Here is a 1,374-nt window from a genome sequence, read left to right as displayed (position 1 = left end):
CAGTGAAAGCCTCCAGGGAGGAGGAGGAGGAGGAGGAAGGTCCCCGTTCGTCCCCTTGCCGAGGGACGCGGCTGCCGTGGAAGTTTTTTTATTTTTAGCCCAGCACCAGCCGGAGCCTGGGAGGCTGTGGAGGAAATAAAAGCAGGACCCAACGGGAGGCGAGGGGAAAAACCCAGACCCTGGCTGGGCTGGGACGGGGATCACACGCGGACTGGTGGGCGCAGGGGTCCCCGGTGCGGGAGACTTGCGTGGGTGCTGCGATCTTGCCTGGGGGGTGCTGCGGTGGGGGTCGGGGCTGTGCTTCGAGGGAACACGGAGGGGGGGGAGATGCTGGGGTGGCAGCGAGCCGTGTCACGCAGAGCTCCGGACTCACCGGAGGGAAAGGACGGGACAGGATTCGTCTCGCCTCTCTTCTTCCTGCAAAACCGCTCCCAAATTCAGCCCCGGCCGCTGAGCTCCGAGCTCCCGTCCCTGCTCCTCCCTGGCAGAACCCAGAGCTGAGCACAGGAGGCTTTTAAGGAAAAGGGATTTGTCCTCCCGGGGCTTAGCACGGGGCGTTCAGCGCGTTTCGCCCCGCGCCCTGGATCCCTCCGGTCCCCGGGGAGGGCGAATCTGTCGCTACTGCGGAGCCACGAGAGAAACCATCCGGCCTCAGCGTTTTCCCCTCTGTATTTCACTTCTAAACGGTACCGGTGTCCCCTAAGGAGCCGAAAGCTTCGGGTTGTGCCTGGTGCTGCGCGTGCCACCGTCCCAAAGAGCCACTGTCCCCCCTCCCCCCCCCAGGTTGTACCCAAATCTCTGCAGCCGATGCGGTGAGCAAAGAGCACCGAAACGCCAAGGGCGAGCTCATCCCGCAGATAACGCGGTGGTTGACCCGATCAAGGGCAGCAGGATTAAACCCTGCCGGGGCGGCCACGCCAGCTGCAAGGGTGAGCCGTTTCCAGATGGGAAAACTCAACTTCAGATGTTGCTTGCAAGGAGCCGAGGAGGCTCCAGCTCCACTCCCAGATGGCATTTTTGTCCCGTGAGTCACTGGCATGAAAAGGAGTGGGTTGCACGGGAAGTACCCGCTGGCGTGGGGCCGCGGCGGCCGGCTCCGGCAAGAACGGGACCGCGGTTCCCCGCAAAAGGGGGCCAACGGGCTACGGCAGGGCCTCGCACGACGGGAATCTCTCGGGACAACTTCTCCGTGCTGGCTCAGGTCTGAAAGAAATGCAGGAAAATCTGCTGGCGGCCAAGCGAGGAGCTCCCCACGTCCGTGCGGGGCTGGGTCCCTGCTCGTCCCGGTTGCCGTCGAACCGCTTGCTCAGCATCTTGCTGCCGACATTCCCCGTCCTGCCCCAGGGCCAGATCCTGCAGCCGGGGCAGGCCGCG

Source organism: Egretta garzetta, unplaced genomic scaffold (genome assembly GCF_000687185.1).
Source record: "Egretta garzetta isolate BGI_Z169 unplaced genomic scaffold, ASM68718v1 scaffold490, whole genome shotgun sequence".
NCBI lineage: Eukaryota > Metazoa > Chordata > Aves > Pelecaniformes > Ardeidae > Egretta > Egretta garzetta.
This window is presented reverse-complemented; position numbering follows the sequence as displayed.